Below are 15,678 nucleotides of genomic sequence, written 5' to 3'. Positions count from 1 at the left end.
CCCATCACTTACCTTATAAACATATCAATCACACAATCATATTTAATAAACAATAATTCTGTCAACCATAACCGTTCAATAGGTGAGTTTTTATGTTTATACACATATTGTATAATCTAGTCAATTAACTAGATCATTCAATACCAACTTATTTTATACATTCAAAAATTCATATAGGCATTTACAAGATTGAATAACGAATCATATAATCATTGTAAACCTACCCGATGAACGATATAACAGATTCAGATATGCAGTTAACCATCTAGAACACAACAGAATGCTCAAACAAGCCAAACCAACAGATAACACACCTAAGTACCAAGTGCCAAGCCCGAAGGCTTTACATCTATCCCCGGTAACACACCAAAATCACTGTAAATATAACATGATAGTCCGAAACAAATGTTGGACTTCGGTATATTCAATGGATAGTAATAATTCAATAGTTACCATATCATCACAAGTCAAACCTATACCGCGCGCAATAAAATCTATTGGCAGGCCAATTGTATCTTTTCCTACGTTCATCTGGCTCAATATAACATCGAATAATAATGTACAAATCAATTAATTCCTCGATTCACATCAATTTATTACAATTCAATTATATCAGAATATCCAACAATCTCAACTCGCAATTAATATAACATGTCAATTTATATAAAACTAAATCGTACGAACTTACCAGGGCTAAATTGCAGAGATAATGAAAGTTTAAGGACTATTCAGTAACTTTCCATTTTCCACGGTTATCTACTTGTTCTTGATCTATAAAATAGTTTATTTCAATTATTAGCTTCAATTTCATATAATATTCAATTTAGTACATATGACTTCCTATTTATAATTTTTCACATTTACCCTAAATTTTTACATCTTATACAATTTAATCATTGATATTAAAATGAGCTTATTTTCACAATTTCTTCATATACTCAATTTTTACCGACCTTTATAAAAATTTCCTTAATTCTAGATTTTTTGTCAATAAAATGCTTCCAATTTCACGTTTTTATCAATTTACTCCCTAAACTCAAAACTATTCAAATTTACTTTACAAAATAGTTCAACTTCCTCAATTAACCTTCAAGCTTAAGCATAAACATTAAGTAAGCTTCAAAAACAACAATGATGAATTTTTAAAACTTTGGCAGTTTCACAATTTAACCCCAATTTAGCTAGATGAATCTAAAACGATCTTAAAAGCACAAATTCATGAAAAACAAGTGATGAATGGACTTACATGCAAGGAAAAATAGCAAACTAAAGCTTCCTTCTTCTCTCCAACAATGGCATTTGGTATCAAGCCAAAAATAAAATGAAGATGGTGACAATTCTTACATTTTCTTTTGTTTAATTTTACACTAATTACAAAAATGCCATTACTAATATATTTTTAATCAAATTTTATAAACCTACCGTCCACTAAATAAAGAAATGGCTTAATTGCCATATTAAACCATCCTATTTTAAATAAATACTCAATTGGCACTAAAACAATAATAACAATTGACTTTTTCATTTTTTACTATTTAGTCCTTTTTATTTAATTAACTATCTAAACGTTAAAATTTCTTAATCGAATTTTAATACAACACTAATGGCTTCATAAATATTAAATAATTAATATTTAAGGGCTGACACGTCAGAATTGTGGTACCAAAATCGCTGTTTTTGACGCCACTAGAAAATGAGTTGTTACATAAATATTACGAGCCTTGTTTGAAGCAACCACCCAAAGCCAATCCTTTACATTATTTTTTTTCAAGTACTTCTTTGTCAAGTAATGTACCTAAAAAAACAAAACACAATTTTTAAAGAAACTCATCAACTTCAAAAATCAAATGTCTCAAACATTCAGGCAGCCCATTAAAAAGGTAAAGTTATTCGAGTAATAAACAAGGTACATTGCTTCATAAAATTCAGTTCAGACTATTTTTAAGATTTAAGAGATGTGGTACCATTTGGAAAAGTTACGGTCGCTTCAAACGTTGATCTTATGCTTGTTGCAGCATGTAGTGGCGACGTCGCTGACAATACTAGATTTGTCACCAACTTTGACATTTTCCTAGAGGAACTTTCCTAATGAGGTTATCATGATATTATCTAGGGTTAGCTTGGCATGATAGATGGTGAAGGAAACCACCTTCTTTTTTCCACCATTGGGTATTGTTATTGCCATTAGACGAGTGGCCTAACCTGAAAGCCCGCCCGAAAGGTGGGAGGGTTTGGGCAAAAATGTAATGACCCGATTTCCAATGCGTCAAGAACTACAGTTCTGAAATGTCATTTTCCTAAAATGTGTTCATAGATATTAATATTTAATATTTATGAGACTAGTATAGAAACCTGTAAAAGTTAGTATAGGAACTTTGCTTAATTAATAGTAAATTACTAAAGTTAGTAGAGTTAAAAATTACGATTCTGGGATCCCGTTTCCATAAACTAATCTCGTAAATAATATTTATAAATATTTACAGAGTTAAATTTTTAGATAGAATAAATTTTGGTTAGGTAATTTCATGTACTTAGTGTTTAATTTAAGTATAGTAACTAAATTGCATAAGAGGTAAAAGTGCAATTTATAAAAGGATTATAATTAGAAATTAATAAAGGGAGTAAAGTGCCAATTTAACCACTAAATTAAATTGTTTAGCTGTTTAGTATATATATTATATACGTGTGACCAATTAAAAAGGAAAATGAAAATGAAAAGAAACTTTATAAAATAAAATAGAAAGGTTTACTTAGTGGAGTGGGTAAAATAGAAACAGGTTGTTTCTTCACCTTCAGACCATCGACGCACGGGGAGAAAACTTAAGGTTTTAAAAAAATTCAGGCTTCAATTGGTATGCTTTAATTAGTCTCTTTTTTTTTTTTTTGTAACTTTTACGTTTTTAAAATCCTGATTTTATAAGCTACTTGACCCATGTATTATTTTTTGGTACTGTTAGAGATTGAGGATGTTACCATTGTTGTATTCATTACAATGTTACAGACCAGTTTGATAAATTTTTGGGTTAAGTTTGAAAGTTATGTTGGTATCAATTTTTAGAGATTTGATTGAATAATATAAAAAGGTTGTGTATTGTTAATGTGTTCTATTTGTTTAGTCCGTAGTTGACGTCAACCCGGAACCTTCGAGGAAGAAGGGAAAAGACAAGATCGAAAGCTAATAGCTCAGTGATCATGGTTGGTGTTTCTATGACTCGACTATTTCAATTATCGTTATTAATTATATATACATTTATATCCATATACATATCACTTGGTTGGTGAGTTTATAAGAAAATTAGTTCTTTAAATAATTTGATGTATTGGACAAATAAAATTAAAACATGAGTTGGAAATGTCTTCACACATATTTGTCCATTCTACCGACCAGCGCAGGGTGCATTTATTGTCGGTTATATCGACCAATGTTAGGCACACATATTTGTTGGTTTTACCGACCAGTGTAGGGCGCACTTATTTTCAGTTAGACCAACCAGGGTTGGACACACATATCTATTGATTTTACCGACCAATGCAGCGCACATTTTATTTTAACCTATATTGACTAGTGCTAGGCACACATATTTATCGGTTTTACCAACTAGCGTGTATTTATTTTCGGTTATATCGACCAGTGCTGGGCACACATATTTGTCAGTCCTACCAACCAGCGCAGGGCGCATTTATTGTTGGTTATACTGACCAATGCTAGGCACACTCATTGTCGATTTTACTACCCGATGTTAGGCACAATTAATTAATACAGATTTATCCGTCAGGCACCGGGTGCCAAATTTAGAGTGTTAATTGGAACCGTATTCGTGACTAAAGTTGAGTTACGTTAATAAGGAAAATAAAGAGATGGAATGGAAATAGGGATAGAAATGAGTTTGATGAATGGCATTAAATGGAACTTGGATTTGTTGATTATTCTGTAATATAACTTGGTTTCGGATCATAAGAATATTTTTAATTTGTTATCTAGTAAATGACTCCAATTTATGTTATGTGTACAAATTAGGTACTTTTTTGTTAGATTGTCAGTTCAACATCCAACGGCAATCCAGGACTCAATGTTGGTGGTCTGTTTCTTTTTGGTCTTGGCATGTACCTAGATAGTTTAAGGTCTTTTGTTTAGTTATCTCTTTTGTAACGATGTAAGCATGCATATTGATAAATGAATGTGATCATTTTGTAATGTTAAAAATGTGTTGAGGTGCCAATTGTGGCATATTGGTTAGACTTAGGATGGATGATTTTGGCATGCTTCTAGTGTCCTTAGAACTGTCATAAACCATGTGAAATCTAATTTTTTAGGGGTTTTTCGTAAAATAAGCAGAAATGTTGTCAAATTTTAAAAGAAAATAATTTTATCACTGCACTACCATTTCAATAAATTGAAATAGTAAAATAGGCTGTTACGGCATTTGAAGGTGGCATTTTATATTCGAGTCCTCTAATTGGGTCAGATCTAAGGTGTCACAAAAAATATAGGCCCGAAAAGTGGATTTGGGCAAAAAAATTAAGGCCAGCTTTAAAAAAGGGACTGGGCCTCGAGTAAGACATTTTTAGCTTGGGCCCAACTCGAATTCCCAAAAGCACAAAAAAACTGCTATTTTCTTGTTTGTTTTCTCCTTATTTTGCTACCATTTTACTATTATGTTACTATTAATTTGTTGTTATTATTTGGATATTGTATAACACTTGTTTTATTATTAATTTTGTTATTATTTTAAAGGCATTTGCTTGTTAAGTTACATCTATCTTAGTGTTATTTAAGTATGCATATTTTTGAAAATTTATTTTCAATTTGTTGGGAAATATTTATTTTGATGTTTCTAGTATTTTTTATGTATTATATATATTATATAAAAGATAATATAAAAAATTAACACGAGCGGGCCGAGCCTGAGTTTTAACATTTTTATCTGGGCCGAACTTGGACAAAATTTTAAGCCTATTTTTAGGCTAAGCCTGGGCCTAGGAAACAGGCCTAATTTTTTTGTTGGGCTGGGGCCCACGAGCACCTCTAATTACCATGTAGGGGCAAGACTAGAAAATTTTTAGGGGGTTGAAATTAAATTGTAATTTTTACGATATTAAAAATGCAATTTCAACATTTTAATAGCCTATATCTTTATAATTTTTAGAGGATTAAATCAATTTTTTATATTTTTAAGGGTCAAAGAACAATTTTACCTTTATTAATTTAAAATTTTAAAAATTTTAAAAAATCTAAATGAAAAAAATTTCATTTTAAGGTAGATCGAAACCCTTGCCAACCCCATTAGTTTCGCCATTGTTGCAATACGAGTCATACTCGAGCTAATTAGAGTGTTTTTCATTGAGTTAAATTGATGATAACAAATAAGGAAAAGAATAAAAATGGTAACGGATGAAAGGATAGAGAAAGTACCTTGGTTGATAATAACAATAATAATAATAATAAGATGAAGTTGGGATTGCTTTCAGGTTCAACAAAAAATAAAGGTTTTAGTTTAGGGTTGATTTTTTGGTCTTTTGGGCTTTAACACATAAGAGAATGAAATCAAGGACGATACAAAAAGGCAAAAGGGCCTTGACCACCTAAAATGATATATAAAAAATTAGCGCATTTAAAAATTTGAATTTTTAAGTTAATATAATGATTAAATTGCATCTTGACATTTTAAGATGGTAAATTTCTTTTGTAATCCCTTTAAACATTATGAAATAATATATTAATGTAATGATGAAATTATATTTTAACCCCTTTAAAAAAATATAATTTAATCTTTACCCATAAAAAAATTTAGCGGTGCAATCCCGCGACTTAACAATAAAGCAAATTTGAGTTCTTAAAAGATTAAGAAAAGGTAAAACAATGGAGCAAATTGTAAATACGACTGAAAATGTCTTATCTAGAAATTGGTAATGTTTCTAAATCTAGGTCAGCCGTCGATCGGGAAACAAAAAAAGTCAGATTTAAGGAAGACAACAGTATTGCGGATGTCGAAATGATAGGGGATGTAGTCTCACCATCAAAGGACTTGGTTTCACCAGCAAAGATCTCTTGGAAGTAGATGCTTATTGGAAAAGGGGATCCCAATCAAGGTGAAAGGCATCAATTTGCTAGTAAGGATAATGAGGGAGAAATTGAATTTTTGGAAGGGGACGTTAAAAAAACTATGGTTAATGGCATCCTGGCAATAGAATTTTCGAAACGTATTCAACATGTCCTTTTCAAGGATATGAGACTTTAGTGGCGTTGAAATTGTTGGGTAGGAATATTGGTTACATAGCTCTGTTCAACCAGATTAGTAGCTTATGGCGATCATCTAAGTCGTTCAATCTTATGGATATAGAGAATGGCTATTTCTTAGCAAAATTTCAGAGTATTGAGGATTATAATAAGGTCCTTGTCATATATGGCCAATACCTCATTGTTCAGCCATGGACAAAGTATTTTAATCCTATGAAACCTTACCCGAGTATGGTGTTAGCTTGGATTAGATTACCAGGACTCTCGGGTTTCATGTATAAACGGAGAATTCTGGAAGTTGTTGGAGGTTTTGTGGGAAATGTGGTCAAGCTTGACCTTAATACTGACAAAAAAACAAGAGGTTTTGCTAGAATGGTTGTTTTTGTTGATCTCAGTAAATCCCTTATATCCCAAGTTATAGTAAATAAAGAACTACAAATGGTCGAGTATGAAGCTTTACTGACCATCTACTTTTTTTTTGTGAAAAATATGGTAATCTGAAAGACTTATGCCCTTCGCTGGTGGCTAAAAAGAGTATTATGGTCGAGGAAGTCAATGGCAACAAGGACTTGGCGGAATTGATGACTGCGGGTTGGGGATTTGCTTTTCGACCGTGGATGGTGGTGAAACGAAAAGCTCGCGTAATCAGAGGAAAGAGATTCAAGGAAAATCTAGATTGGGGTCGAGATTTTCGGTGTTGAATAGAAGGAGAATTTGGATTCAATAGGGGAAGGGAAGGAAGATAGGATTTTGGGGGGTTCTGTTAAGGAAATTAAAAATATTAAAGGTGTGTCTGTGCGAATTCTGGGGAAAGAAGAAAATAGGTGTGAATGTTGAAGGGACAGAACTGAATAGTTTTCATAATAAGACAGATGGGTCAGTTGAGCTTGTTATTGATAATTTGGGCCAGGTTTTAAGCAAGAAAAATCCCTATTTTTTTGTTAATGATGCAGGCATTAATGCTTCTATTGTGAACCCAAAGAGTTAAGCCACGATAGTTAACAATAATGGGCTGTAAAAATGAGATAGTGTCGACTTAAGCTTGTGGGCTGTATGGGAAATTGCTAAGGACCTTGTGATCTGACAAACTAGGAAAGGTGGTCCACAATAAATATCGAAAAGTCTCTTTATAGATGGGTCCACTCAGTCTAAGGGCCAAACATTTAATGGGGATGGCTCTTTCTTGGAAACGTGTGGGCAGAGCACTAAAACAGAATTAAATGAAAACATTTTTGGGGCTAGTAAACAATTGGATTTTTCCAGTACAGATTCGATTGAAATTGCTAACTCATTAATTAATTCTAATTTAACAACTTCTCGTGACAATCCCACTTTTGAATGTTCGAAAAGGATTATGATTAAATTAGATGATAAATTCTTGGACCCAGTGAAACATACGGCTGTCATTTTCAATAATAGGATTGCTTTTGATAAAAGAAAAAATATTGGAAGTGATATTAAAGTTGGGGGTAGTCCAAAAAGTCATGGATCTTTTGAAAATGTTGGAAGAAACCGTAATGGAAAAAAATTGGATAAGACTATTCGTAATTGTGGGAATAGTTTTAAGTTCATTAGGAATGCTCGAGTTACATTGTCTAATTCTATGAATACCTTGATTGAGGTTATTAATGATAAATTTGACAAATAAAATATTAAAGGATCAGAAGCCTCGGTAGGAGTATAGAATCTTGAGCATTTGGGCTCAGACTAGTAAGTTGGTCTCTTTATTTATTTATTTATTTATTATGAACTTAACGGGTTTTTCATGGAATTGCTAGGGATGTATAAGTCCAAAGTTTATTCGTTATTTTCGTTAGTACAACAGAGAGTATAATCCTAATATTGTTAGCTTGCTGGAAACAAGAATAAGTGGTTTTAAAGCAGATAAGATTATTTTTTGTTTGGGTTTTCAATGTTCTCACAAGGTAGAGGCTATTGGATTCTCTAGAGGCATCTGGGTGAGATGGATGGAACAACTTTCCATTAAGGTTTTATGTATTAATTCTCAATTTATTTGTATACAAGTTTTTAGAATTGATTCTGTTTTACCTATTATCATTGTTTTTGTGTATGGTAGTCTTGATAGACAGAAAATAAGGAAACTTTGGGTGGAACTTTGTTCTGTCATTCCAACAGATGATACTCCTTGGATGGCTATTGGTGATTTTAATGCTTTTTTTTATTCGAGTGAAAAGAAAGGAGGGTGAACTGTTGGGAAAGGATGCCATCTCTTTAATGATTTTCTTGAAGTGTCTAACTTGCAGGATTTAGGTTTCAAGGGGTCTTCATTCACTTGGTATTGTGGTGGGCTTTTTGAAAGATTGGATAGAACTATTGGAAATAATTCTCAGTTAAGAACTTTTCCGAATTGGTCAGTCATTCATCCCCCGAGAATCAAGTCGGATCACAGACCTCTGTTTTTGTTACTTAATCCAAAATTTATCTTGCCCAAAGGTTATCCCTTCAAGTTCATTGCTAGATGGGTAGAGCATCCTAATTGTTTAGATTTCGTGAAAGAAAAGTGAAGTTTTAAAGGTAACATGACTGATTCCCTGAATAGTTTTACCGATATATTAAAGTTTGGAATAATTCTATTTATAGTATTACTAGAGCTAGAGTCCGAAAGAAGTATATGATGCAGAGGTTATATAATGTCCAAAAGCCCTAGAAAGATGTTTTTCTGTGAATTTAAATATGGTGGAAACTCAGATTCGGGAAGAGTTGGAATACGTCCTTCATGAGCTTCTTTGAAAATAAAAAGCTAGGTGTGATTAGTTATAGTTTGGCGATAGGAATACTAAATTTTTCCACTTCTGCGCGGTTCAGAGAAGGAATCGTAGTAAAATTTCTGCTTTAAATAACGATGAGGGTGAATGGATTTTTAAAGATGAGTGGTTCCAAACTAAAACTGTTAGGTTTTTTAAGAATTTGTATGAGGAGGTACTAATTTGTACGAAAGCGTTACCCCCTAGCTCCTTTTTGAAGCTTAGATATGATGATGAGGTTTTCTTGATGAGAACTGTTTCTGATGAAGAGATAAAATTGGCTATGTTTGCCATGGCATCTCTAAAAGCACTTGGTAGCGATAGTTTTCACGCTCCTTTCTTTTAAAGTCAATGGGAGTTGGTTGGTGGAGCTATTTGTAATTGGGTTAAGAAATTTTTTTATGGTGAGCCAATTGATAATGATCTTAATAATACTCTTCTGGTGCTTATCCCTAAGGTCCAAAATCTCGAAGGGTGCGTAGTTCCGTCCAATAAGCTTGTGTTCAGTTCTTTACAAGCTGGTTATGAAGATTATTGCTAACAGGTTTAAAGTGGTTTTATCAAGAATCGTAGGTAAAGAGTAAGCTGGTTTTATTGCTGGGAGGAACATTAAGAATAATATTATTGTGGTCCAATAGGTTATTCATTCTATGATGAGCATACATAAAAAGTGGATAGCTATTAAGATCGACTTGGAAAAAGCCTATAACTTAATGAGTTGGGACTTTATTGACACCTCCCTTTAAGTGGCAAATATTCCCGATTTCTTAGGAAAGTCATTATATCTGCTATCATGATTTTTACCATACAAATTTTCTAGAACAAGGTTCCCATTTAGAAGTTTAGACTAGTTATAGGTATCAAACAGAGGTGCCCCCTCTCTCTGTATCTTTTTGTTCTTTGTATAGATTGGTTAGGTCAGAGCATCGGTTCATCTGTAAGTTTAGGCTTTTGGTCCCCCATTCGACTATTCAGGTATGGTCCTAACCTTTCTCATCTATTTTTTACTGATGATCTTATTATTTTTGGAAAAGTTGATATCAGACAAGCTAGGCTTATAAAGAATTTGTTGGATAACTTCTGTGGTTACTCTAGACATCGAGTGAATGCTCAAAAAATGAATATTTTCTTTTCTAATGGTATGGATGAAAATTAGCGGGACATCTTTATGCTATACTTGGTTTCTGTAGAGTCTTGAATCAAGGTTCGTATTTGGGGGTTCCTCTCTTTCACGATAGGGTTACCATTAGTTCACTAAAATTTGTTGTGGACAAAGTCAAATCGAGGCTACAAAGTTGGGACGCAAGGAAATTGTCTTTAGCCAGCAGGGTTACGTTAGCTCAATTGGTTCTTCTTACAATCCCTACCTACTTTATGCAATCCTTGAAGATCCCGCAAGGCATTTGTGCTGAGATTGAGAACATTATCAGACAATTTATATGGGGATCATCTAGAGGAAGTAAAAAATTGGCCCTTGTTAATTAGGATTCAGTGTGTCAACCGAAGAGTTGTGGTGGGCTTGAGATACATCAATTGAAAGATTAAAAATCTTCATTTCTATTGAAGTTGGGCTTTAAGATTCTGACAAAATCAGAAGTTTTATGGGTGCGGGTTTTACGTGTAAAGTATGGTGTTAAGGAAGGTCTTCAACTCAGTATTCTTCACAGCAATTGCTCTTTTCTCTGAAGAGCTCTTTCTAAGATATTGCCTCTACTCAAAGAAAACATTTTCTGGTTTATGGGAGATGGTAATACTGTAAGATGTTGGAGAGATAGTTGATTCTAGAGGCTGGGCCTTTGGTGAATTTAATTCCAGTACATGCTAACTTTGTTGTGGATTGTCGTCTTAAGGTTGGGTTTATTGAGGAAGGTTTTTGGAATCTCAACATTTTTCAAATGTGGTTATCGGATGATTTAATTGGATATATTACTAGCATCCCTCCTCTGCATCCTTCAGTAGGTTCGAACAGAACCGTTTCGAAAGGAACCTTATCAGGATGCTTCTCTATTAAAAGCACCTATTGTAAGGTTAAGGAGCATTCGTGGAATCCTTTAAAAGAAGCTTGGAAATTGCCTTGGAAGGTTAAGGGACCTCAAAGGGTTTGAGTTTTCCTTTGGTTGGTCCTAAAACAAAGGTTGCTTATTCAAGCAAAAAGCCTTAGGCATGGTGTGAATAATGATGCATATGCACAATTTGTGGTCATGGAGTTGAAGATGTGCTTCACGCTATAAGGGATTGCGACGCAGTGAAAAAGGTATGGTACCGAACTGTTCCTCCTAATAAATTAATTGCTTTCTTTTCAAGTAATTTGCAGGAGTGGCTTAAGGCGAATCTGGAGAACCGAATTATTATTGATTGGAGGAGACTGCTTGGCCTTGCTTACCTTCTTGCTTGGCGTATTTGGAAAAAATGAAATATCCATATATTTTGAGGAGTGCCACGGAGTATTGAGGATATTATCAAAGGCGCTTACAATTGGGCTAAACATTATGGTTCTATTCGTAAAAGAGAGAATTGGCAGACATACTTCAAAGGAGGACTTTGTGGGAATTGGAAAGTGGATTTGCATTAGGTTTGATGGAGCTGTTAAAGTTAATACCGGATTCGCTTCGACAGGTGGAGTTCTGAGAGACCAAAATGGTGATTGGATCCTTGGTTTTAATTGCAGAGTGGGGATCTGTTCTGTTTATGAAGCTAAATTGTGAGGCATTTTTGATAGTGTTAATTGGCACAATAAAGCTTTCATAACCGATTATCTATTAAAACCGATAATATGGAAGTCATTGGGGACATTAAGGAAGCTTTTTTGAAGGGATCAAATTCTGTTTTAATAAGGCGCATCACTTATCTCTTAAGAAAAGAAACATTCTGATCCATTGATTATGTCCCTAGAAAAGATAATATAGAAGCTGATCAAATTTCTAAGTTGGCATTTGATAGAGAGAAAGGCTTATAGTTATATGTTGACTCTCCTCTTATTTCTTTTTAGTTTATTGTAATTCTTCTTTATTCAAAAAAAATTAGCTTTATCCTTAATGAAATGAAGGAAGAGCAAAAATAATGGATTCTGTCGAAACCATTTTTGATTTTGAAAAAGCGGGGATCGACTTTTAAAACCAAATGTGGAGTCGCCACCAATCCTTTTTGTTTAAGTGGGATTGGATCACCTAATAAAGTATTTTATTCCATTTAAATCAATTTTGGCCTACGTGAATTTGAGAAAACAAGTTCGGGAGCCAGTTACGTATGAGGAAGGATTAGCACCCTCACTACGCCCAAAATTGGTACCAAATTGATTAAGTACTTTCCTTATGTCTAAGTTTTAAAGCTATTTTTGAAATGGTTCCTTTGGAAGCATTTGAATGGCTCAAGTTGATCGTCAAAATTATCTTGTTTCAGAGGAATACAGCATCACATCCAGCACGATAGGACACGATCCTTTATATCCTCGAAAACACGATAAATTTTGACTTCCGAAAGTTTATATGTTGAAAATTACAAAAAGATGCCCAATTATTTAGTCTAACGAAAAATCGAAACCCAGCACAGTAGGGCACGATTCCTCGAATTTCTAAACATTGAACATTGCCTTGTTTTAAAATTTAGAAAACATGAGTGAAATTCTAAAGGAATATTTGATTATTTCGAACAAACGGGAAATTGCAACCCAGCACAATAGGACACGGTTCCCTGAATTTCCAAACATTGAACATTGCCTTAGTTTTAAGGAATTTTCAAAGTACGGATGAAATTTCAAAGGAATATTTGATTATTTGGGCAAACAGAAAATCAAAACCCAACACGGTTGGGCACGATTACTCGAGTTCCCAAACATCAACTAGTACCTTTGTTTTAGTGAATCTTCAAATAAACGATTGTAGAACTAGCTCAAAACGTATTAATTTTACTTGAAATAAGATGGAATAATTAATTTTTTTTAAAAAGTTGAAAATTATAATGCTAACATTTGTAGACTAAAGGAAAAAATAAAAAACATGGGGTAACATGCACTCATAAAATACAATGCCAATTAACCAACTAATAATTAACAAATTAACAAAACCAATAATTAAGTATAACTAATCTAAGACAAATATAATCGAACTTCTAAGTATGGATGGAGAACAACAATACGACAAATATACATGAAATAATACAAAAACGACTAACCCATGAGATAACAAACAACATAAAATTAATATGATACAAAACAACTTCTAAAGAATGATGCATTGATGAGCAAATAACACGTGTTAGGACTTGAAATAATCTATAAGAAAAATAAAGAACACGTATATAATTTTTTTTAAATTGATGTTGCAAAAAGAAAACATTTAAATCAAATAATATGCCAAATATTAAAAAATATATATTTACAAAAAAGATTGACAATATACACAATGGAGGAGAATTTAAATGATACACAAAATATAAAAGGATAGTAAAAATACATGATAAAATATGATCTTAGAAAATAATTATGCACACAATAGATTTAAAAACATATGTATATATAAACGAATTTAGAAGCAATTAAGTGAAAAAAAAAAGCTTGGGAATAATAATGCGTATAAGATTAAATTAATTTTGCTATAAATTATATATGTGCCATTATACATAAAAGCCTTTAAATGAGATACTATAAAGTATTAGAATAATATAATATAAAGAAACATCTTGAAATAATAATTTTATAAACACGAAAAATGCAGTTTCTAAAATAGCTTCCTATATACATAAAAGCATTAAGTAAATTTTAAAGAAAACTCCACTAAAATAATATACGTACGAATATACAAAAATATTTAAATGAGATATTAAAAATAATAATAACTTTAAAACAAAACACAATTATCCAAGTAGCTTAAAATATCAAATTATCAAACCAAAATTAAAAAAAAAAGAATCTGAAACGAATTTTAAAAATAATGAAAAGAACTCAATTGAAATAAAATTAAAATAAAAGGAAAAATTTATAAATTCTTGAAATTAAATTGAGGACTAATGCGCCACGCGTGCAAATGCACGAGGATCAAATCTGGAAATATTTCAGATCTTAAAACATTGTGCTCAGGCCAACAACACACGAATTTTAGGGAAAATTTAAAACAAATAAAAGTTAATTGGAAACCAGCGCAAAGGGGAGAGACTTTCCATACAATTAACCCTCAAGGACCAAATGGTGTCATTTCAAAGCCATTAATATTGGCTCAAAACGTAGTCACTTCATGTCCTTTAAAAAGTAAAAAAGGAAACCCTAATAAAGCAAAGCCACCATTTCCTTCCCTTTTTTAAAAAATAGAGTAAAAAAAATTTAAAAGCCATTACCCCATTCGGCTAAACCAAGCTCCCATCCCTCTTTTTCTTTCTTATCAAATCCTAAATTCCCTCTAAAACTGTCAATTTTCCTTCCCCAAACAACAACCAACACACTTAGACTTGATAGAATGATTTTTTCAGCCTAGTAATCTCCTCTTGGCTTCGATTTCAACTAAGCAAAAGGAGATCCATGGCGTATTTTCAAGGTAAGTCCCTCCTTTTTTCTTTTTATTTTGCCTTCAAAATAAAAAACAACAAATCCGAAAGTATGAAGCCAAAAAAAAATAAAAATAAAATACCTAGAGATTTGAATCGGAAATCGCCTTTTAAATTGCTTTTGAATTTTTCTTTTCAATATGCTTCTCTCAGTGTGCGTAAAAAAGAGAGGAAGATACATTGATATTTCTTGGCTTTTTATAGTCACAACAAAAGAGAAAAAATACAAAGTTTCTGCTTGGTTTTTGCTCTTGCTGCTGTGTCTGTCCTTTGCTTGTCTTCTTTTGCAGGTACGGAGGCAACGTGGCGGGGTATCTGGCGCGTACGGAGGCTGCTGGTGGCACAGCTACTGCTAGGGCTAGGGTTTGCTGCAAACATGGTTTAGGTTTTGGGCCTTTTTGGGTTTAAGGTTTTATTAGTTTTGGGTTTGGGTTTGTAATGTTTTGGGTTTTAAATTTAGGTTATGTAATTTGGATTTTGATGATGGACTATTAATTGTTTAGGCTGGTTAATAGTTTGAGCTCAGGCAAATTTGGGTACTTACAGATTCTTTCACATGATTCAAAGTAAAGTCACCATCTATGACCCAATTAGTGTTATATGAGCCCAAAAATATATTTTAAAATTTATTTGGTACGTTACGGATGCAGGTTTTAGACTTTGTAAGTAAGACTTTCATATATAATTGCTATAAATGTGACAATCTAATATTACCTTTTCTTTTCTCGATAGCTAGGGTGATAATTGATAAACCCCCATTTTTTTGTTTTGCACATCTCGTAATGCTTAAATGGGATAGGTATATATAGTTCACAGTTTGGTAACCTATTCTAAAAATAGAATCTAAGCTCTTTGCTTCAATTTTTATTATTATTTTTTTAAAATTTTATTATAAGTTTTTATGTATAAGTTGTAGATTTAATTTTTATATTTTAATTTAATTATTTTGATGGTCGTTAAAATAAATTGTTTTTAAAATTTTATTCTACAAACAAATTATCACATTTTTAATATTATGTTAGCTTGATATTTTCACATAAACTCCCGAAGTCATACTATTTTAGTTAATTACTTTAATGACTATTGTTTAGAGTAATGATTGAAGTTTCAAAATCTAAAAAGAAATCTAAAATTAAAAGT

General features: G+C 32.4%; 2 long non-coding RNA genes across 2 annotated transcripts; both read left to right on the top strand.

The window, feature by feature from the left end:
- Positions 1 to 2,770: 2,770 nt before the first annotated feature.
- On the top strand, positions 2,771 to 4,306 carry LOC121204555 (uncharacterized). Its single transcript, XR_005899602.1, has 3 exons — positions 2,771 to 2,852; positions 3,117 to 3,195; positions 4,019 to 4,306. It is a non-coding gene; the product is annotated as an uncharacterized lncRNA (long non-coding RNA).
- A 9,697-nt stretch (positions 4,307 to 14,003) lies between these two features.
- Positions 14,004 to 15,241, top strand: LOC107926860 (uncharacterized). Its single transcript, XR_001692313.2, has 2 exons — positions 14,004 to 14,528; positions 14,829 to 15,241. It is a non-coding gene; the product is annotated as an uncharacterized lncRNA (long non-coding RNA).
- Positions 15,242 to 15,678: the final 437 nt, after the last annotated feature.

Source organism: Gossypium hirsutum, chromosome A08 (genome assembly GCF_007990345.1).
Source record: "Gossypium hirsutum isolate 1008001.06 chromosome A08, Gossypium_hirsutum_v2.1, whole genome shotgun sequence".
Lineage (NCBI taxonomy): Eukaryota > Viridiplantae > Streptophyta > Magnoliopsida > Malvales > Malvaceae > Gossypium > Gossypium hirsutum.
The sequence above is the reverse complement of the archived record's forward strand: the minus strand, read 5'-3'. Positions and strand labels throughout refer to the sequence as shown.